Source organism: Glycine soja, chromosome 7 (assembly GCF_004193775.1).
Source record: "Glycine soja cultivar W05 chromosome 7, ASM419377v2, whole genome shotgun sequence".
Taxonomy (NCBI): Eukaryota; Viridiplantae; Streptophyta; class Magnoliopsida; order Fabales; family Fabaceae; genus Glycine; species Glycine soja.
Window position 1 is genome coordinate 35490183 of NC_041008.1, and position 23926 is coordinate 35514108.

The 23926-nt window shown below is 38.9% G+C and overlaps 1 pseudogene; it reads left to right on the top strand.

Moving 5' to 3' along the window:
• Nucleotides 1–623: 623 nt before the first annotated feature.
• On the top strand, nt 624–23385 carry LOC114420623 (annotated as a pseudogene).
• Nucleotides 23386–23926: the final 541 nt, after the last annotated feature.

Consider the following 23926-nt stretch of genomic DNA (forward strand, 5'->3'; position numbering starts at 1 on the left):
AAGACGATGTTAGTCTCTGCGCGTCAATGGGCTCGTTTGCCCTTGGTCAATGAAAGGTGCGGGTGACCATACGGTAACCCCGCATGTCAGCTGACTTCATGGGTCAGGACGATAGAAGGTGCAGGAGACGATGTTAGTCTCTGCGCGTCAACAGACTCGTTTGCCCCTGGTTGACGAAAGGTGCGGGTGACCATAAGGTAACCTCGCATGTCACCTGCCTTCACGGGTCAGCACGACAGAAGGTGCAGGAGACGATGTTAGTCTCTGTGCGTCAACGAGCTGGTTTGCCCCTGGTTGATGAAAGATGCGGGTAACCATAAGGTAACCCCGCATGTCACCTGACTTCACGGGTCAGGACGACAGAAGGTGCAGAAGACGATGTTGGTCTCTGCGCATGAACGGGCTCATTTGCCCTTGGTCGACGAAAGGTACGGGTAACCATAAGGTAACCCCGCATGTCACCTGACTTCACGGGTCAGGACGACAAAAGATGCAGAAGACGATGTTAGTCTTTGCGCGTCAACGGGCTGGTTTGCCCCTGGTCGACGAAAGGTGCGGGTAACCATAAGGTAACCCCGCATGTCACCTGACTTCACGGGTCAGGACGACAGAAGGTGCAGAAGATGATGTTGGTCTCTGTGCGTCAACGGGCTCGTTTGCCCTTGGTCGACGAAAGGTACGGGTAACCATAAGGTAACCCCGCATGTCACCTGACTTCACGGGTCAGGACGACAAAAGATGCAGAAGACGATGTTAGTCTCTGCGCGCCAATGGGCTCGTTTGCCCTTGGTCGATGAAAGGTGCGGGTAACCATTAGGTAACCCTGCATGTCAACAGACTTCACAGGTCAGGATGGCAAAAGGTGCAGAAGACGATGTTAGTCTCTACGCGTCAACGGACTCGTTTGCCCTTGGTCGATGAAAGGTGCAGGTGACCATACGGTAACCTCGCATGTCACCTGACTTCACGGGTCAGGACGAGAGAAGGTGCAGGAGACAATATGAGTCTCTGCGCGTCAACGGGCTCGTTTGCCCTTGGTTGACGAAAGGTGCTGGTGACCATAAGGTAACCCCGCATGTCACCTACCTTCACGGGTCAGGACGACAGAAGGTGCAGGAGACGATGTTAGTCTCTGCGCGTCAATGGGCTCGTTTGCCTTTGGTCGATGAAAGGTGCGGGTAACCATAAGGTAACCCTGCATGTCACCTGGCTTCACGGGTCAGGACAACAAAAGGTGTAGAAGAGGATGTTAGTCTCTGCATGCTATCGTGCTCTGGGTCTGATGGATAGCAAAAGAATGTTTATACGGATAACCACTCGGGTATTTCCGCTTGCCTCCTAACTTCAGGGTCAGTGTGATAGAAAGCACGGAAGATGATGTAAATCTCCTCGTGTCAACGGGCTCGGACCGTAATTGACAAAGGGTGCAGAAGACGACGTTAGTCTTTGCATGCTGTCGTGCTCTGGGTCTGATGGATAGCAAAAGAATGTTTATACGAATAACCACTTGGGTATTTCCGCCTGCCCCCTAACTTCTTGGGTTAGTATTGACAGAGATTGATGGGGCGGAAGATGACGTAAATCTCCGCGTGTCAACAGGCTCAAACCGCGATTGACAAAGGGTGCAGAAGACGACGTTAGTCTCTGCATGGTATCGTGCTCTGGTCTGATGGATAGCAAAATAATGTTTATACGGATAACCACTCGGGTATTTCCGCCTGCCCCCTAACTTCACGGGTTAGTATTGATAGAGATTGATGGTGTGGAAGACGACGTAAATCTTCGCATGTCAACGGGCTCAGACCGTGATTGACAAAGGGTGCAGAAGACGAAGTTAGTCTCTGCATGCTATCATGCTCTGGGTCTGATGGATAGCAAAATAATGTTTATATGGATAACCACTCGAGTATTTCCGCCTACCCCTTAACTTCACGGGTTAGTATTGACAGAGATTGATGGTGCGGAAGATGATGTAAATCTTCGTGCGTCAACGGGCTCGGACCACGATTGACAAAGGGTGTAGAAGACGATGTTAGTCTCTGCGTGTCAACGGGCTCAGACCGTGATTGACAAAGGGTGCAGAAGACGACGTTAGTCTCTGCGTGTCAACGGGCTCGGACCGTGATTGAAAAAGGGTGCAGAAGATGACGTTAGTCTCTGCGTGTCAACGGGCTCGGACCGCAATTGACAAAGGGTGCAGAAGACGACGTTAGTCTCTGCGTGTCAACGGGCTCAGACCGCGATTGACAAAGGGTACAAAAGACGACATTAGTCTCTATGTGCTATCGTGCTCTGGGTCTGATGGATAGCAAAAGAATGTTTATACGGATAACCACTTAGGTATTTTCGCCTGCCCCCTAACTTCACGGGTTAGTATTGACAGAGATTGATGGTGCGGAGAAATTACTTGTGTATCTCCGCACATCACCTGACTTTAGGGTCAGTGTGACAGAAATTGTGGGGCAGCCGACTAAAGCAAGGCTCTTGCTCCTACGTATCCTCAATTTGTGATGAGGAACTCAGACCTACGTAGTTCTTGATAACTGTGAGACTAAAATAGTCTCGGTGTTTTTTCACTAAAATGCGAACATGCTTTGGTAAAGAAACAAAACCTGCAACTGATCAGAGCAACGTATGATTTTTTGATGAAAAACAATGTGTCTATTGGGGAAGGAGAGTATGTTGATGAAATTTTCTCATAACCATAAATGAGATTTTGGATGTTAGCATTTCGTTTCGAAATGATCATTTAGAGGAAACACTGGGTCCAACAAAAATAGAAGAAAATCACTCAAAGTGTATCAATCTCACACAGGTAAGTGTTGCATCCTAATTCTGAACCATAGATATGTCATGACTTGATTTCACAAATCATTTCCTATCAAATCAAAGATTACATGCGTAATCCTAGATCAATAGGAGTTCTTCTTGGGAATGGGTTTTTTTGGTGGAAAATTTGGCTTTGAGTGTTTTTGGCCTTTTCCTTTTCTATTTTTGTTTAGTGTGAGGCGAACAAGTCACCGACACACAGGATTTTGGCTAGCAATCAAAGGGAGAGGACCACTGTAGGTCGTGGTTTCCTTTCTTTTCTTGTTCACTTGGTGACAATTCTGTATTGTTCAGATATTGTCTGGTCCAAAGACCTTTCTGCATATTTCTTCTGTTTTCTTCTAATGTTTGATCGAGAATTTTCTTTCTTTTTTGCTTTCTCTCAATCTTTGATTGGGAATTTTCTCCTTTTGTTTTCTTCTGATTTTTTTTTTATCGAGAATTTTCTCCTTTTGCTTTGTTTTCTTTTGCTTTCTTCCAATCTTTGATTGGGAACCTTTTTTTTTTGCTTTCTTTTGAGGGCAAGGATGGACATCCTCACCCTGGGTCAAGGTTTATGGTGAGTTGGGATTTTGGCTCAAGGCTTGTAGAACGGCTGGACATGATATATGTCAGGGTGTTGGTTTGGCCAGCGGTTTAGGGATAAAGGAGATGTCCCACATTATTTCCATGATACACATGCAACAATGATGATTAGGAAATTTTATACAAAACTGGTCATGCATGCACCCATGTGGACACTCAAGCATCAAGTTTTTATGGTCATGTGACACTAGGGCTCTGGATTCATTTTCCCTATTTAAGTCAACCAGTGTTTCCAAAACATGTTATTTTATCAATTCTTGCATTCATCCGAGTCTATTTTGGGAGTTCGGGAAAATTTTCACAGCATTCACCCTTCAGGTGTATACACATTTTTTTTCAAAAACTGGTTATGATCGGTGAATTTTTTTCAAAGAAAAGATGGAAGTTAATTATTTTCAAAAGCATGCTGGCTTTTCAGCCGAAAAATAAATTTTTTGTTGTTTGTTTTTGTTTTTTCTTTTCTTTTCAGGAGGTATTTTGCTACCTAAACATATGTATATTTTTGTAAGGTATTTTTGCTATATACATGCGTATCCAAGGTATCTTGCTACCTAAACATACATACATACATATATATATATATATATATATATATATATATATATATATATATATATATTGTGAGGTATTTTTTGCTACCTAAATTACATACATGCATATCTAAGGTATTTTCGCTACCTAAACACACATACATATATTTTGTGAGGTATGACTACCTTTCGAGCTTGTGCTTGTTTTTTTTTCAAAATTCCTAGGATCATGAGCAACTAGGTGTGTCCTACTATGACTTGAGAAACAAAGGTGATCAAATAACAAGCAGAGATTTAAAAGGTACCAGGTTGCCTCCTAGTAGCGCTTCTTTAACGTCTTGAGCTGGACGCTTGATGACTTGTCAGTCACGGACCTAGTACTTTGCTTACCTTTGGCTTTGGACTTGGTCGCCTATTGGTCGGCCATGTGTCGTAGGCAACGCTCTAACCTTTTTGTCGGTGAGCTAAGGTGAACTCTAGAAGTGGTGGTGGTGTGCCTGTTGCCCACTACTGTGATGCCTCGCCCTACGCCTGCCTGGGGCACAATACTTCTCGATGAAAGTCCGGTTAATAGGGGGCCTGATGACCTTGCCAGGGGAGATGGGCACTCCGTAGAATTGACAGAGGCTTGTAATCAGAGTTGGAAACCCCATGACGCTGTTGGACTTCTTCGGGCCCACTGGGTGTCTTGCGGGCGTGATCCCTGCAAACAATAGATGACATCAGAAATCAGTTGAGCGATGTGCATACTTACCTATGTGATGATGGCGTGACCTTGCTGGGGGGGGACGGGCACTCTGTAGGACTGACAGAGGCCGATAACCAGAGCTGGAAACCCCAGGGCCCTGTTGGACTCCTCCTGGTCCACTGGGTGTCTTGTGGGCGCGATCCCTGCAAATAATAGATGACATCAGAAATCAGTTGAGCCACGTGCATACTTACCTATGTCATGATGGCACAGACCAACTGATACTTCTGTAGGGGAAGATCGGCATTATGGTTATTGGGCAGAATGTTGCTAAGTAGCAACGTCATCCATATCTGTGTAAGAGTGGTCATGTTGGTGTGCATGATCCGCACTCGTCTCTTTGTAGCGGCATGGGTGAAATCTTGCCCCGGTATGCATAGTAGCTGCGCGATAGCCTCCTCCTCTGGTTGTGCTTGCACAGTTGGCCCTCCTCCGAGATCAGGGGGGTGAACAAGGGAAACTACTGGCCCCAATAGCACAAGTCTCGGTTAAGCATTAAGGGCAGATGACCTTAAATTCTCTTAAGGTGCGGATGTGGAGCCCACTTAAAGTAAGGACGCGTAGCCCTCTCAAGAAGAAGGCGTCAGCCCTCTGAAGTTGAGGACATGTCACCCTTTGAAGGTGAGGGCGTGCAACCCTCTAAAGGCGAGGGCGTGCAGTCCTCTAAAGGTGAGGGCGAGTAACCCATTGGAGGCGAGGACATATAGTCCTCCGAAAGGGAGGACGTGTAGTCCTCTGAAGGTGAGGGAATGTGTAGAAGCAAATGACTTTGATGTTTTGATGATGATCATGATGATTTGATGCAAATGATGCAAATGCGCTTTTCAAGTTTAAATTCAAGACAATGATTCAAGAATACAAGACACAACATCAAGATGATCACTAGTATTTTAGGAAGGGAATTCCTAATTGATATAGCAAAAGGTTTGGCCAAGTAATTTAAGTTAAAAAGTGTTTTTCAAGAGATTTACTCTCTGGTAATCGATTACCAGAGGATGTAATCGATTACCAGTGGCCAAAAATGGTTTACAACAGCTACTAAATATTTGAATTCAAATTTTAGACTGTAATCGATTACACAATATTGGTAATCGATTACCAATAGTTAATAAACGTTTTAATTCAAATTTTAAAACCTGTAATCGATTTCACAAAACCTGTAATCGATTACCAGAGGAGATTTTCAAAAAATTATTTCTAAGAGTCACGTCTTTTCAAATGGTTTTTACATGACCACCAAAGGTCTATATATATGTGACTTGAAACACAAATTTGCTTAGAGTTTTTCATATCAAAAAGTCTTATTCTCTCAAAGAGCAAAAACATTTCATCCTCTTAAGAATTCCTTGGCCAATACACTTGCAATTCAATAAGGAATTAATTGAGTGCTCAGATTGTACAATCTATCTCTTTCAAGAGAGATTCATTCTTCTCTTTTTTCTAAATTCTCAAAGGGGATTGAGAGACCGAGGGTCTCTTGTTGTAAAAGAATTTTGAACACGAAGGAAGGATTGTCCTTGTGTGTTCAGAACTTGTAAAAGGATTTTACAAGATAGTGGAACTCTCAAGCGGGTTGCTTGGGGACTGGACGTAGGCACAAGGGTGTGGCCGAACCATTATAAATCCGAATTTCCACTTTCTCTTCCCTTAAACTCTTTTATTTATTATTGCTTTATATTTATATTCAGATTGTTCTATTTGAATCATTATTTAAGAGTTCATTTTTAACGGAATTTGTAACTTGCATAGAAAGTGTAATAGAATTTTAATTGGGGAAATTGTTTGCAATATCTTAATTCAATCCCCCCTTCTTAAGATATCTGAGGCCACTTGTCTAACAATGTGTAGCCCTCTGAAGGCGATGATGTGTAGTCCTCTGAAGGTGAGGGCGTGTAGCCTAACAAAGGCGAGGACATGCAGCCCTCTGAAAGTGAGGATGTGTAGTCCTCTGAAGGTGAGGTGGGAGCGTGTAGCCCTCTGAAGGTGAGGGCGCGTAGCCCTCTGATGGCAAGGACGTGCAATCCTCTAAAGGTGAGGGCGTGCAACCCTTTGAAGGCAAGGACGTGTAGTCCTCTGAAGGTGAGAGCGTGTAGCCCTCTGAAGGTGTGGACGTGTAGTCCTCTGAAGGTGAGGATGTGTAGTCCTCTGAAGGCGAGGACATGTAGTCCTCTGAAGGCGAGGACCTGTAGTCCTCTGAAGGATAGGATGTGCAGTCCTCTAAAGGCGAGGACGTGCAGTCCTCTGAAGGCGATGACCTGTAGCCCTCTGAAGGCGAGGGCGTGCAGCCCTGTAAAGGCGAGGGCGTGCAGCCCTGTAAAGGCAAGGGCGTGTAGCCCTCTGAAGGCGAGGGCGTGTAGCCCTCTAAAGGCGAGGGCGTGTAGCCCTCTAAAGGCGAGGGTGTGTAGCCCTCTGAAGGTGTGGGTACTAGTACCCAAGGGTCCACCCTTATGAGAAAGCAAGAGATTGACTCATTAAGAGGGCCGATTATCCCAAATTGAAAAGATTGGACATTAGATGTAGGAAATCTATGTAGTTAACATGATTTTAAGGGATGCAGATGCATGCAACCTTTGTCGTGAATTTTGGTAAATGCGGACTTCATATGAAACAATGCAATGTAATGGAAAGTTGTACAATGTTCATGACATTCTTTCCCTATTTTGTGATTTTGATTTGATTTAATTTTTTCGGAAAACACAGATTGACTGTCCTTTTGAAAGAGGTGATAATTCATGCAACCTTATCCTATCTTTTGCAAATCTCTCCGGGAACTCCCTCAGAGTGTATGTTCTGTTTGATTTAGTCACTTGACCATTTTGGAGTGACGACAATGGAGTCGTTTGATGTTTAATCAATCCATTGAAATTCCAGGGTTTGTCCCCCCCCCCTATTTATTTTTGTTTAAAAACATCGACGGGTAAGAACTTTTGATCTGCCCCTATATTCACTTGAGTTTCATGCACGATGCACCTCATTGCCCCAGTGTGAGGCTTTGAGGTACCAATTGTTATCTTTCATCATGACCTTGTAGCTGGGAACCTATTGGGTGAGAACTTCTAATCTGCCCCTAGGTTCACTTGAGGTTCATGCATGATGCCCCTCATTGCCCCAGTGTAAGGCTTTGAGGTACCAATCGTTGTCCTTCGTCATGACTTTGTAGCAGGGAACCTATTGGGTGAGAACTTCTAATCTACCCCTAGGTTCACTTGAGGTTCATGCCCGATGCCCCTCATTGCCCTAGTGCAAGACTTTGAGGTACCAATCATTGTTTTGTTTTCACAACCTTGTAGCAAGGAAGAATGAAAAAAGTGGTTGATTCTCACAAAAAGAATTTTTCAAGGACAAGAAATAGTTGAAGGATTTTTCAGTTGACAGATTAAGTCAAATGACTCCTATTCTTGATAACTCATTTCTCTCTAAAAAAGATAAACTTTCCGGAATGATAAAATGAGGTTACATGAACGTCTATATTTTTAGTTGAAAACACAGTCAATCAAATGATTTTTTTCTTTTTCTTTTTGAACCTTTTTTTTTTGCTTTACTCATCGTTTTACGACATCGTCACCAAATGTGTAGCACGAGTAATTTTTGATTGAACGGTCTTGGAAGTCCAAACTCAGGAGCATAGGTCGCTTGAGCAAACAAACCAATGGCTTGCACCCACATTCCAGTGGAAGCAAAGATGTAATTAGGAGAGGATGAGGGACAAAGATGTCAAATTTATCCATTTTATTTAGCATTGTAACTATGGTTTACAATAATGGCATAAACTTGAAAATCCTGATGAGTCATTAGAGACATCTAACAACAGCTTTCAAAATTGCCCTGTGTGTGGTGTTGCTTGTCAATGTTTAGGATTCAACAAGCGATTCTCCTCAAATTCCAGCCAGCCCGCATCAATTAGACTTTGCACCTTACGCTTCGAGGTCATACAGTGCTCAATGGAATGCCCCGGGGCTCCTCCATGATAAGCACACGTTGTGTTTGAGTCGTATTCTCGGAGAAATGGAGGTTGAGGAACCTTGGTTGGGATTATGGCTACCTATTGAATTATCGAGTAGATATGGGAGCAAGTCAGCATAGGACACTAGAATGGGGGTGAATTCTACAGGCTTTTTTTTGCTACAAAATTCATTTCTTGGTTGGTGTTTTGGTTTGTGCTAAAGGTGGTGTTCGTCATTGGAAGTACGGTAGACAGGCTTTGTGGTTGATTTAGGGATGGCCTTTGTGGATGACTGGGTGGTGGGTAATGAGAAGGGCTGATATTGGCTGAGTAATGATGTTGTTGAGCTAGTGGGAAGTTTCCATGTAGGAACGACAATCGCAGTATGGGTTTCTCCTTCATTCTCACCCTCTTCATTTGCCCTAGTTTTCTCATTCGTCCAAGTAGAATGATTAAATTTGCCTTTTTTCAGACCCGCTTCGATCCTTTTCCCGGCAAAGACCAAATCCGCAAAGCTTTGAAGGTGTGTAACCCACCATTTTTCATAATAGAACACTGGTAATGTGTCTACTATCATTGTTATCATTTCTTTCTCCGTCATTGAGGTGCCACTTGAGTTGCCAGGTCTCTCCATCTTTGGGTGTATTCTTTGAAAGATTCGTGCCCCCTTTTTGCATATGTTCTGTAGTTGCATCCTATCTGGAGTCATATCAGAATTATGCTGATACTGCCTAACGAAGGCAACCATTAGGTCCTTCCAAGAATGGACTCGGGAAGGTTCCAAGTTAGTGGACTAGGTAACAACTACCCCAGTAAGACTTTCTTGGAAGAAATGTATCAGCAGTTCCTCATCTTTTGCATATGCCCCTATCTTCCGACAATACATCTTTAGATGGTTCTTGGGGCAAGTAGTCCCCTTGTACTTGTCAAAGTCTGGCACCTTGAACTTGGGAGGGGTGATGATATTGGGTACTAGGAACAACTCTTCTAGGTTAGCCGAGGCATAATCTTCGCCTTCTTCAATGGCCCTGAGCCTTTCCTCTAGATGATCCAACTTTTCCATTTATGCCATGGCACGAGGGTTTTTACTCATTGTGGAATGCAAGGGGTGTGGTTGTGGGTGATACTGAGGGCCCTCCAAAGTGTTTTGCAGGGGTATACCACCAACTGCTTGCCCTTCAGTGGCATATCCGAGGCAAGGCTCGAAGTCGGCTAGATTGTGGTGGGGAATTTCATGTGTCTCCCCCACGGTTTGAGAGACATGTGCATGATCAGTTTGGGGTTGTCGGCTCTCAATGAGTATGAGAGTGGAGTTATTGACATTCTCACTGGGAGTGTACGCCACATTGGGTGGTGTATAGTTGGGAGGCAAGTCATATGGCGGGAAGGCGTGCTCGTTTTGAATTTGCACATCATGGGGCTGTCCGTACTTCCCAAATCTTTGCCCACCATATATGAGGTTGGATGATTCATTTGGTTGAGATCAGATTGGGGCATCGGGTTCACCTTAGCAACAGCGCTAGTAGCGGCAACAACAACCGCATTGGCTTCCATTATCTTCTTCATGCTCATCATAGCCTCCATCATTGTGGCCATTTTCTCTTTCATGGCCTCCATGTCGGCCTTCATCTGCTCTTGCACCTCCTCTACTTCACCCATTACTCTAGCTCTAGCACGGGTTCGATAAGGGCACCGTAAAATGTGTTTTTTGCTTTTTGATAACAATGATAAAGTTCATTTTTTTTCAAGGAAAGAATGCAATGAGCAATGCAACCAATGAAAAGCATGGATGTATGCGAATGATGCACAGTTGAAGTATTGCGAATTTTTAGGCAGGGCATGGGGTTGAATCAATTTAGATTTTCAACATGGTCCATGACATCTTTGTCAAGGTGAAACTGGAAGTAACAAGGACATCAACAATCCTAAATGTGTTTGGCAGTAGACGAAGCAGCGATGTAACTCGATCCATCTTTTGCCCCAATTTTTGCAAGATGGTTACTTCCTTGCTTGAACTTGACTTGATGAACCTTTTCGTAAAAGCATGAGTTTGGTTCAACCCCATAACCCAAGGAATGACAATTTTGATCGCCAAGACTCGACAACATTTCATAGAGATGAAAGACTCGTGAATACGTATGTTATGCATGAAAAATGTAATTATGAGATTGAGATGCTTGAAGAAACACCTTTTCTTAGTTAACCATGCATTAGGTACCATGTTCAATCATTTTGTTTTTAAGTGAAACGGGTTTATGATCCCAACATGGTTGGCTCATGGTACCGAACATATGCAACTAAGAATGCAACGTGAATTTTCATGCTTCCTTTTTTGTTTTTGTTTTGTAGAGGAAAATGCAACGATCATGCATGAGTAAACATGAAAATAAAAGGTATGCAAAAATCATGTTATATGCATATGCATCGTGATGAAATGACTTATGCAAAATGCAAAGCATGAAATGATAAGTGACAAATGTAGGAAAGATATGTCCATTACGATGCCATGAAGAGATGCTTATGCGATGCATGATATGAATGCATTTACGGACACGAGAGACCGGAAAATCATCTTTTCTTACTTGCGCATTCGAGGGCGCAGTGCCCCTGTGTGTAGTTAAGAAGGTGATATGGACCTTCCGGCTTCCCGTGACAAAAGACGAGAGCAACATACAATGCATGCGTGACAACATGATGTAGACGCGCAAAAGCATAACACGGGGATGTACACAGTATGGCAATATCCACAAATAATCATATAGCAAAGGCATACATGACATTTAGGTTATATGCATGTCAGTGTTTAAAAGGCATGCAGCGTGTTCGCTTCGTGCCCCTATTTTAGGGACCTAAACGGGAGGAACTAAAAGGCTTTTAGTGATAATTCCCAAGGTGGTCAAATCTCTCTTGATGGTTTCTAGAGGTATCATCCCCTTCGAAAAAACATATTGCGGTAGTAGGGACTACCAGCAACAATATGTTATCAAAGAGAAAAACTCTAGATGAGGGTTCACTGTTATCAAGCAAGTCGGAGACCCAGCATCACCACAGATTCACCTCCACTCCTTATGTTCCCATGGACCCAGGTATAGGGCCCCTTTTCAACTCACCGTGTGTACAAAATAGTGTTGGTGTTTGTGTGCATCAAATGAGTAAATATCTATCTCATGCATACATTTCAAAAACACACTAAAAGCATCAAAGAGTTATATACAAGAACGTAAGAGAAATAAAAGGAAATCCGAAAAAGAGGAAGTCATGATATTGCACAAGATTAGAAGGCCTAACTCTCTAAAAACAGTCCCCAATGGAGTCGCCAACTGCCGCAACCTACCCTTCGACGGGAGAGCGACACGAGGCTCACGGGTGTGTCTTCCATGGGAGGAAAATGCGCGGAGTCGCCACCAACGTTTATTCAAGGAAAACGTCGGAAAAACCAGAAAGGTGTAGTCTACGAACTTTAAGTGTGAAAGGTTCGGGAGTTGTATTTACGAACGGGGAAGGTATTAGCACCCCACGCGTCCGTCACAAAGGACGAAAACCTTTAATCAAGTGTGCAAATATGACTTCAATTTGTTTTATTTTCCCTTTTACGTTTTTTATGTCTTTTTATGCCTTTTGTATTTTTTTTTATCTTTTGTGGTCGACAAGGGTGTTTCCCTCACTCCTTTGTATCCTCAATTGCGATGAGGAAATCAAACCTACGTAGTTCTTTGAGAACTGAACATTGGTTAAGTTGTTTTTATCTTTTTTGCAAGATATATTTTGACCGAACAAAAGGTCATTTAAGGTGTTGAACCATTAAACGATCTTTTGATTTTGAAAGGAGAGAAACATTAAGGCGTTGGACCATTAATGATCTCTTGGCTGTGAAAGGAGAGAAACGTTAAGGCATTGGACCATTAACGATCTCTTGGGGTGGTTGACAAAAGCGGGGCTTTTGCTCCTACGTATCCTCAATTGCGATGAGGAAATCAGACCTACGTAGTTCTTGCAAAAGCTGTAAAGTTATATGTTGATTTCATGCTTTTGAACGGTCCATGTTAACCGATAAAAGCAAAGAGGACCGTTTAAGGCGTTGGACCTTAAACCGGTTTTAAGTGACTTTTGCGGACAAAGCTTGATTTGTGAGTTGATTTTAGCCTTAGTTTCACTTTGGTTATCAGTCAATTGATCCAAGGAAACTTCCAAAGAAAAACGTCCGATTGATTTTTTTTAATTATTTTATTCTAAGATATTTTGGTTATTTTATTATTATTTTTCAAGATATTTTGATTATTTTATTCAAAGATATTATTTTTCTTTTTTTGGTTTAACCGATATTGTAGCGTGAACGACCGGTTAGATTTTGTTTTAACAGTGATTAAACGAGATTACAACGCAAATGATTGGTTGAAATTCATTTTATCATTTATTAGGCGAGAAAACGGCTTACACGATCGGTTAAAGCTCGTTAAAAATGGAAGAAAAGAAAACCGAAAACGAGCGAAATCAAGATGAAAGCTAAAAAACAAGAAATGAATTGAAAGTCTCGGATTCGAAAACTTACCTGTTGAAGAACGAAGAACGAAGAACGAACGAAGAATGGATGAAGAACGATGAAGAACAACGGAAAACCTTCACGGATTTGCTCACGGAAATGTCTCAGAAGCGTTACGGAAGCACCTCGACTTGGATTTTCTTCACGGAAACAATTTTTTTCACCCAAAATAGCTGAAATGCATAGCCAGGGGGTTTTTGGATATTTAGAACAGCCTCCCTTCGCCTATTTATAGGAAAAGGGGGGAGGAGGTTGCCGCCCAGCTCGCTTGGGCGAGCCGGGTTGCTTCCTCCAGAAGCAACCCTACTTCAAAAATATTCTGGAAGGGCCCAGATTCGAAAATTTTAAAATTTCTATTTGCACCCCCCTTTTGATAAGTTCACCCCCTTCTTTCGTTATTTATGAAAAAGTTACGGAAGCATATAGGACTTGACTTTCTTCTTTTTTTCTTTTCTTTCTCACCCATATTAGGTGAAATATTCTTATTTAGGGTTATGGGAATTTTACGAAAGCATTATGGAAGCCTTACGGATGCATATAGGACTTGATTTCCCTCTTTTTCCTCTTCTCTTTCACAAATATTAAGTGAAATAGGCTTACTCAATGTTTTAGGATTTTTATGGAAGCATTACAAAAGCGTCAGAAGCTCTGGAAACCATTTTCCAACAAAACGTGGAGGATCTTGATAAGTTCACCCCCTTTGCTAAATGCACTCCTGTTTATTTACACACACCCCATTTTGCTAAATACACTCCCATTTTCGTTTTTTTACCGGTTTCTTCCCGAAATGTTGCGGAACTTTACGGATTGCGCAACAATGCTTCTTTTTGACTTCTGGAATGTCGTGAAACTTTGCGGATTACCTAACGATGGATGTTAAGTACCTCGAAGCGGTCAAGCGAAGGTTGCATGCCACCAAACAAATGGTCCCCAGACGAAATTAGGGTATGCCACCATTTCACCAAAAGAGTATGACCTCTCATGTAATTGTAGTCATAATCAAACTCTTTTGATGTGCCAACAAATGACTGGATGGTAGTGTACAAAACTTCTGCACAGAATAATAGATCATAACTAAGATGGGATGTCATACAGGAAAAGATAAGATCAATAAGGAATGAATATATTAGAGAGAATGTTAGTGGCGCCTATTGAGGAAAAAATGGTAAATATGGTTAGGACATGAGAGAAAAAGACTATAGAAGCCCATTCAAAAAGGTAGAGGTACACTGGCAGACCAAGAATGACTCTTATGTGAAATCATGTGTTAGCACTCTAAAAGAAGTCAATAAAACTTGAAATAATCATTTCCTAAAAAAAAAATATGAATCTTACTCTAACCTAGCTACCCACGTGTCATCGAATTGCTATGCTGTGTATATTACTAAATATACATTATCTCCACCCCATCCCCACCAAAAAAGAAACCCACTGTGAGGGAGAGTTGTACAAAAACCTTGAAAGTTTTTATTTGCTCTAAGGGTATTGTTCTTGTATATGGCCATTTCTTGTTGATTTTTGTTTCTGCACTAAGGTTACTGCTATGATATTTTGCTCTTTGGTTGTGGTTACTGGATTTATCAAGTTTGGGATCTCAAAAGGGTTTTGGCTGGTGATTCTGAATTTCTTCTATTTTGTTTCATTCAATTCCTTTGCTATTTGGCATTTTAGTGGCTATTTTAATGATCTTGTGTTATGTTTTCCTTGTGTTCTGCTATGATATTTTGCTCTGAGTTTTGTGTGTCTGTTGCTTGTCCCTGACTATTTTTGAGCTTATCACATTTAAATTCAAGCTTTATATCCTGCAAGTGTTTTTGGTTTGTGTTTGTTTTGTGCCTACCACTATCTTAACTGAGCTTAGCACAATTATGCAGTTCTTTTTGGTTTCTTTTAGGGTTCATAGATATTTAATTGCGGAGTACCATTATTTTTTTTTTGTTTCTCAATTTTGTCCCTTTTATTTTCATTTATCTTATCTTTAGTTTTTCATTCTCTTTAGACTGGAATAATGAAGGTCATGGGGATTTAGTTGCTAGATTTTTAAGATTATTAGCTTTTGTAGAAGGAAGTGCATTTTGTAAAATCTATTTTTGTTTCGATGGCTGTACTACAACATGGGGATCACTTGTGCAGTTGTGCCTACTTACAAGATCATCTAAATTTGATATCTTTTTTAACATTTGAATAGCTTAAGAAACACTACAAATGTGTTGAAGCCTAATAGAACTTAATGCATTTTTTTGGTTGTTACCATTATACTTTTCTGATGTGTATTTGGTTAAGTAATATGTGTATGATATCACATGTATACATTTATGAATGGTGCTTGTTGAATTTGGAGGGAGTTAGGAGGGAATAGCTTGATTGATATTGCTTCTGGGTGTAGTGCTTTTTCAGAGCATCTATATATATAGATTCTTAATAGACTAAGTGAGGGCTGTTTTCTTGATAAAGAGTAAATGGATGCTACTTCCTAAATACTAACTCCTATCATGAACTGCATGTCATTCTAATAGTTCCAATAGAAGTGAATATTTTGGTGTTGTATTTTCCTTTACTTCATTTTCTGCTTATAATATATATTTTATGATCTTAGACAGGGAAACCATCTTTTTCCTTGGTGTGGCCTATATAATTTAAAGAAGATAAAAAATTGAAACTAAAAAGGAAGCATTTGGTTATAAGTATAAACTGGATAATAATTTATTATAGATAAACTATATCTTAATTAACAAGTATGATAACATAAAGTATTAGCGAAGCTGCATACGAATCAAGTGTTGCAGCCAAGGCACAACTTGAGGTAGCAAAAGCCAGATATACAGGAGTTGTTTCAGATTTAATAGCTGTGAAAGAGGAGCTAGAAACATTGCACAAAGAATACGCTTCCTTAGTGACTGATAGAGATGTAGCTATTAAGAAAGCTGAAGAGGTTGTTACTACATCAAAGGAAGTAGAGAAGTATGTTGAAGATTTAATTGTTGAACTAATTGCTGCAAAAGATTCATTGGAGACTACACATGCTGCACATTTGGAAGCAGAGGAAAAAAGAATAGGAACATTCATGGCAAGAGATCAAGATTCTCTGAATTGGGAGAAGTAACTTAAATAGGCAAAAGAAGAGCTTCAGAGACTCAACCAAAAAATTTCATCTGCAAAGGAACTCAAATCTAAACTGGAAACAGCCTCTGCATTGCTGATTGATTTGAAAGCTGAATTAATTGTTTATATGGAATCAAAGTTAAAGCAACAAGGAGGCCCAAAAGAACCATAGATAAAGACACACACTGACATACAAGAAGCAGTGGCATCAGCTGGAAAGGAACTTGAGGAAGTAAATCTTAACATAGAGAAAGCAACTGTTGAGATTAATATCTTGAAGGTAGCTGCTACATCATTAAAATTGGAACTTGAACAACAAAAAGCAACTCTTGCCTCCATTAGGCAAAGAGAAGGAATGGCCTCCGTTGTAGTGGCATCTTTGGAAGCTGAATTGGAAAATACCAGATCAGAAATAGGTTTAGTTCAGATGAAGGAGAAAGATGCTAAAGAGAAAATGATCGAGCTTCCCAAGAAACTACAACTAACAACTGAAGAGACTAATCAAGCCAACCTGCTTGCTCAAGCAGCTCGGGAAGAGCTATAGAAAGTAAAGGCAAAAGCAGAGCAAGCCAAGGCTGGAGTAAGTACCTTGGAAAGTAGATTACTTGCAGCTCAAAAGGAGATAGAGGTTGCAAAGGCTTTTGAAAATTTGGCAACAGCAGCAATTAAAGCATTGCAAGAAAAAAGGGTTCAAATAAATAATAAAATTACAACGATGGACATTGATGCTGATCTAAAAATGTATATGGTAAGCTTTAAAAAATAAAATAGTAGGAGGGAATAAAGAAGCTCCTTTTTTCTCTGAAGTGATCATATCTAAAATGTATATGCCATGTGTTTTGCTCTAACTCTAAGTATTGATTTTCGGGATATGAGAAGTAGCCAGGGGAAAAAACTTCATTTTGGTTCTGCTGACATGGACACAAGACAGATAGGAGAGAGACAAACTTCAACATGTCACTTGTTGTGTTAGTGTCCATAGTAAGCTGTTAGTAATAACATATCCTAACCTAAGGATTAACTTAAGTGACAAAATGTAGAATAAACCATTTTGCTATTTTCAAATAAAATATAAGAATTGTGATTCTAATTAATATATCTTCTTCCCTCACTCCTACTAACTAAAAATTAGTTTTTGTTTAAAATAGTTTTTCAAAACTAAGAAACGAAAACACAATGAGTCACACACCATATGTTAGCTGAAACAAGCCATCGAGATCCTGGACAACAACAATACTTTAGAACCGAAAATACATGGCTAGCAATTGTTATATTGACTGCATTATGTGGTCATCAAGTGTACCTTCATAATCTTTTACTTCCTCTTAAAGAAAATGTATATATGGCTTCTTAAATTCTATCATAAGATACCAACCCTTCAAGCTATAACTATTAATTGGTTAGTGCAAAACATGGCAACAATTTTTAGTAAAAGTATGCTGATAATCTAATGAACCAAATGCATAATGAAAAATAAATCACATTGAGATTTTAAATATTTTGATAAAAAAAAAGGTTCCAAAGAATTGATCAATGAGGTTGGTGAGGGTTGGAAGGTGTACCTCTTGCAGAGAATCAGATTTTGCTCTAAAAGATGCTTCCAGTAATTCAGCTTCTATCAAAGTTTCCGTATTTTCTCCAAGTAAGAACAAGCTGCTTTCAAATGCTCTTTTCCAAAACTAGAGCTTCATACATGCAACTTTTGAACCAACTTTTCAAGTCTTATAACAGTTTCTTCAACACTTTTCAATGCCTATAATTATATGCCAAAAAAAAGGCATAACCAAAAATGAGATACATAAAAACTGTTAAACAGTTTCTACATTAATAATATATGCCTTTTATTTTTATTTTTTAATTTCTTTTTTGATCTGTAGATCCAATCCCTGAGAACTTGAAGTATGACAGGTTTGACAGTTGAGAAATAAAATGGCTAGGGTGCTCTAGGATATAAAGGTTTTAAGCAATTTCAATGTAATTAGTTACTCTTCAGGCATGACAAAATATTCATTAAATAAAAAACCTTATTCTCTTTTCTATGTTGCCCAGTATTTGATACAAATAAATGGCAGGATATCTCATTGATGACTCAACTGTGGGAGTTGGAGTCTCATCAACTTATATAGTTTGCAGAAATTGTCCTATGAATGGCATGGAGATTTTCTATCTAACCTACTCCTATACTACTTTTCCTTCATTACTACTTTTATGAATTTGGTACCAAGTTGGATGCAGTTCATGTAGTAAACCCTACAACTCCAGCCACAACAAATTTATTTCCTACACTAAACCCAACAACAACTCCTTAAGCACCTGGCTCAACAGGACACACCACACCCATAACCCCATACATGAACCCTATAAACCCTTACACAAACCCCACAACACCAAAAAGTAGTTTTTTTTTTATATAAACTGGAAACGAGAAGGTGGATTTTTCATTGAGCTAGGGAATTGTAGGACTAGTTTTTTAGGCCAACTGAGTGTGTTAGTCTTGGTATGGAATAATGGTTTTCATTTTTTGGATAGAGAGTATCAGGTGAGAAGAGTAAACCTTGACAACACAATCATATAAGTATAGTTAAGATTGTTTTCATTAGTTTCAATCTGAATCATTCATTCACAAAATTTAGTTAAGATTCACTTTTCTTAAAATCTCATTTCTCCCTTGATATGCTTTCATATACAAGTGTGACTTCAAAGTAGGTTCAGGGGCATGCAGATACATATCCAAACCCACCCTCACTTCTGCAAATTGGTAAAACCTAAACTCACTCAGTCAAAGCATACTTCTCCATCAAAATCAGGGCATTGGATATGAGTAGCCATGGTTTAAAGATTTAATAGCCATACCTAGAGAAAACACTCTGATTGTAAACTTTTGGTGACTCAGAAAGAGTATCACTGATTCAGCTGAGGTAATTAAATGGAAGAGTTCTCTCATGATAAAGACTTCATAATTTAATCCAAAATAAACCATTGCAAGACATACAATGCATGAAATAGGAACAATACTGATTAATATATATTAACAACGATGTAAAGCATGCATATGCTAGGGAAGGCGGTCTAGCTCAGTTGATTGAGCATGGCATGCGAGTGTTGTCAACTTTCTGGTACCGTGTTCAATTCCTATGGATAAAAATAAAATGCATATGCTTGTGATATTCTTTTTAGAGAATAATGTATTAGGGCACATTAACATTAAGTATGCAGTTTTCTGCTTATACAGTTATTCACAAATCCAAGTCTCATGCACAAAAATCTTGAATTCTCAACAGAAAGAAGTGGATTTAAACTCAGTCAGATACATACCTGGCAGCCAGTTCTACCTTTTTGTGAAGAAACTAATTTGGACTAGTAGGTCCCTACTAGATCTTAACCTAATCGCACCCGCACGATCAACTATCCAATGCCCTATGGGATGCCCCTCTTATACAATAACACACTACGGGTAAGGGATATAGCGTTGAATATGAGAAGGAGAAGAAGAAGAGAGTTGTGACGATGCTCGAGTGCGACGGAAACGATGCTCGAGCTTAGACGAAAATAATGCTTAGATGGAGAACATAGAGCTTCAAGGTAGACGGAGAACAGAGAGCTTAGATGGAGAAGAAGAGAGCGCGAGAGCTTAGATGGAGAAGAAAAGAGCGCGAGCAAAATAGGGCTCGCGATATTTTTTAAAATCTAAGTTCAACATCGGTTTTTTTAAAATCGATGTTAACAAAATGATGTTAACGTTAACATCGGTTTTCTGGAAAAAAACCGATGTTAACATTGGTTTTCTCAAAACCCGATGTTAACAAACTTATGTTAACATCGGTTTTCTGCAAACCCGATGTTAACGAAGTGACATTAACATCAGTTTTTGGAGAAACCGATGTTAACTAATTAATGTTAACATCGGTTTTCCAAGAATCGATGTTAATGGATACACAGTATTTACAATTATGCCATCGCGTTTACGTTAACATCGATTTTGTTAAAAATCGATGTTAAGCTGTCGATGTTAAATCTGCTTTTTATAGTAGTGCCAGTATACTGAGCCGTCACATATAATTTTTCTTCTCCCCATCTGAAGAGTTACAAAGGTCCTATTAAGGAATAAAGAGGTTCTGGTTGAGGAAGAACCATGAAAACCACCGATTACGTTGTTAGTTGGTTATCCGTTTCATAACAGATCCTAAGAAGAGTACATAGATCAGAAATCACTTACGGATTTAGATTTCACTGCGTTTGTTTGATCAATCATTATGGATCCAGGTATTCCTAAAACTCTTCTTGATAATCTAACGTAATGTGTTCTTGGTGGTTATATTGATATTTTATAAGGATCGTCTAAAATTTCAAGAGTGAATGGTGCTTGCATTTAACAAATTTAGTATTTGTGAAATGTCTAGATACAATAGGTTGTAAATATTTTCCATATTTTAAGCGTGAGATTAAATGTATTAAATACTGAAACTCTTTTTTTTTTTTCGTGTTGGGGAAATTAGTCCATTAAAGTATATGACGATTTCTAGTTAGTATTGAAAGAAAGGAAAAGTTAATCTCTAAAAATAACTTCCGTCATTCACATAATTTATTAGCCTGAGATAGATCTCTGCATGTTATCATTAAATGCAATTTTAATCTTTGTATGTTATCGGTAAAATACTATTTAGTTCTTGAGCATTATTACAATTGATATTGGTCCGTCAACTTCAACAAAGTTACTTAACTACTATCCACCGAGAACAAATGTGAATGACGAAAGCTACTTTTAAGAACTTTTTAATTTACTTGAATTCGAATAACAACTAGAAATTGCTATGCACTTTTTAGGACTAACTTCACAATTTATCTTTTTTTTCTTGTAAAAAAGTACTGAAACATGCTTCGTCTATACAAAGCGTTTGGGCTGAATCCACAAACATACTTTTTCTTTTAACAAAAGATATCTCCAACTGATAGCTTGAGACTAATTCTTTTTGAGGCATATATAGAAATTGTCAAAGTAGGTTATGAAAGTTTTCTCCACTACATGATTCTTTTAATTAAACAACTAAGGTGCCACTGTTGGTCATTTCACACCCTCTTAATTGTTAAAACAATTAACCGTGATTGATAGTTTCAAGAATAAAAAAACACTCTAAATTATATATTTGTTCACAAATGTCATATTTTAAGATTTTATGTTTTTGTGTGATCGTAACAAAAGGGAAAATCAAAGAAAATTTTGCAAGTATATAAGTATTGGATAAAATTTGATACTGAACAAGGGCATCACAAGAAAGGACATAAATAACGAACTTCTTTCCTGGCAGTTACATCCCGGTTAGGAACTCTACAAAATATGTTAACTGTTAACTTGTTCCTTTCCAGAAACTTGTCCCTCCACAATTAACCAATTAATTAACATTTGTCTGCCATCAAACATATACATAACATACTCATTCTTGGATTCCACTAATTCAAACAGCACACAATTTTCATTCAACCTTCTTGGGAATTGTAGCATGCAAAGTAAAAGGTAAAAAATAGATATTTACATGAAAAGAATTTAGAAAATCTCCGGCATGTCAAGCATGCTTGCAAAGATCATAGTGTGTTATCTTTATTTCGGGGTCACTAAGTTTACATTCATATGTGTCACAATAGTCGCAGTCTTAATTTGCTATTTAGTGTATACGCTATGGTTTGATTGTTTATTTATTCCCAGTTAATTAAATATCTAGTTTGGTTATTGAGAAGATGATGATGCCATGATAACAACATGGCATGCCATATGCCAATGTATTCATCTCTGAACTTAATTAATTGTGTTATGCTTTAAATGCCAGTGGTAATTAATTTAGAAGATGATTCAGGAAAACACAAATGAATAGTGCTTTTTATTCCTTTCCTTTTTTAGGGTGTTTTGCTTTTGGAGATCGTCATGAATTGAAAGTTAATGCAATTACTTTCCGGTAATATATAAGCACCACTTGCAACACTGATAATTGTCAAAAATATTCAATTGAGAAATTTGGATTTAGACAATTATTTCATCTTTTCTCTTATTTAGGACTTTGTTTATATCTTTTTGATGTAAATTGTTAATTTGTAGTTATTCTTTTTAACTAGTTATTCTGCTAGATTGCATATGCTTATTAATGAATTATTTTGTAGGAATTTAAAATGCATTGAATTGCATCATTGGAGCAAGGTTTAGTGAAAAGCTTGAAATGAAAATTATAACTCAAATATGCTTAAATTAGGATTGGAGGGGTCAAATTTAAATTCCTAATTTTAGGAAAAAATGTAAAATATCAGCAGAGAAAAATCAGCTTTAATCAACACAGCTTTTGATTTATATAAAGGAATTCATAAAGTATTTGTTTATCTGTAAAGAGCATTAATTTACATTCAGTTTGTCTCTAAGGAAAATATTAATGGAGAATTTTTTTTCTATTTTGTCACCAGAGTTTCATCTCTTCATTAGTCTTTCTAGTAAATCCTGTTTTGAACGCCATATTTCTGTAAGATTTTCAAGGTTATTTTGATTTGCCAGTGTAATTAATGTTTGGTTCCCCAACAAATCTCTAACTTCCCTTTTTAAGGGAAAGGCTGTTTGAATAGTAGAGGAGCATTATTAAATTAAATGAGCTTCCACCAGCCGTGATCATGGCCATTTTGAAGCAACAAGATTTTATTTTTATGTCATTATTTCTCAGGAATTATTTGGAAAGTAGCCCCTAATGAAAGTAAAATGTTTCAAGATATTACAGTAGTAGTGAAGCTCTAGCAAATTGATCAGGGCACTCTTGTTTCAATATATGTAGCTAATTGTAAGAAATCTGTCTATGCTAAACTAAGTTTATATAGATCATGATATTTTCTCAACCATCTGAGTGATAGAAAATAAAAATTATAATGATGCTTTTCATAGCATGCATACTCTTCTATTTAATTTCTCCAATTTTGTTATGTTAGCTTCATTGTTGCAATATGGTAAATTTGTATTCTGATTAATGTCTGATTTGCCCAATAATTATCAAATATATTGTAGGCTAGAGGAAAAGCCTCAAAAGCCCAAAGGGTGGAAGTTGTTGTCACTGCAGAAGAATTAGATGCAAATAATGCTTGATACATATAAAGATCAAATAAAATGGGTGCACCAAAAGTTTCCAGATGTGGAAGAAGAAGGAGAACAATGACTGGCAAACGTTCAATTACTCCGCGAGCAGCAAGACATGGCCCTCGTCCTCGCACAAACTGAGTATATTTGATTGAGCTGATCTAGAATGGATCAATAGGATTCCAGAGTGTCCAACAGAAGATTGCTCCTGAGGCTTCTAAATATGGTATATCATAACTGGTTATCGATGCTTTTCTTTTAATCACACATAATTCTTCCGTGTTTATGATATAGGGGCTTCATCTGTCATTAAAAAGTTTAAACCAAGAACTCCCCTTTTATCAGAAATTGATGTACTATATTAGTATGGTTTGCAAGTAAGTTGTCCTTTTATGCCATGTCATCTACAGTTGCTATATTGACTTTGTTGTGCCAAGATCAGATTTTAATTCACAAAAGAATGAGTTTCTTGTATGAACAAGAATAAGCAAAATGCATAAAAGAAAAACAAAATGAACCAACCCTGCACAGTGCTCACAGCAGCCACTTT